The sequence below is a fragment of the Morone saxatilis genome, unplaced genomic scaffold (genome assembly GCF_004916995.1).
Source record: "Morone saxatilis isolate NCDOM2014 unplaced genomic scaffold, NCSU_SB_2.0 Contig0, whole genome shotgun sequence".
Classification (NCBI taxonomy): domain Eukaryota; kingdom Metazoa; phylum Chordata; class Actinopteri; family Moronidae; genus Morone; species Morone saxatilis.
The window spans coordinates 19,699,038-19,699,257 of record NW_023339650.1 but is presented as its reverse complement, the minus strand read 5'-3'; the positions used below and the strand labels follow the sequence as shown (position 1 = coordinate 19,699,257).

General features: G+C 45.9%; 1 protein-coding gene across 1 annotated transcript in view; it reads right to left on the bottom strand.

Moving 5' to 3' along the window:
* The window catches only part of sugct (succinyl-CoA:glutarate-CoA transferase), a 12,588-nt gene that overhangs the window by 7,845 nt on the left and 4,523 nt on the right, over nucleotides 1–220 (bottom strand). The gene's annotated exons all lie outside the window — the stretch shown is intronic.

The following is a 220-nucleotide window of genomic DNA, read 5'->3' as shown; positions in this document are numbered from 1 at the left end:
ACACACACACACACACATTATTGCCTCTGTGCCAGTGGGCTGGTTTCTTTCTGACCTGAGAGGAAACACAGCAGGGAATCAAAGCATCGTCCTTTCAGCGTTGCCTCTTCCAGGAAAACCACATTCCAGCTGTGTGTTGAGTCTGCCGGTCTGACTAAACAACCAGATTGATTTCCTAAGAGTCCAGACTGTTCATTTCACATAAAAAAACAACATTCCC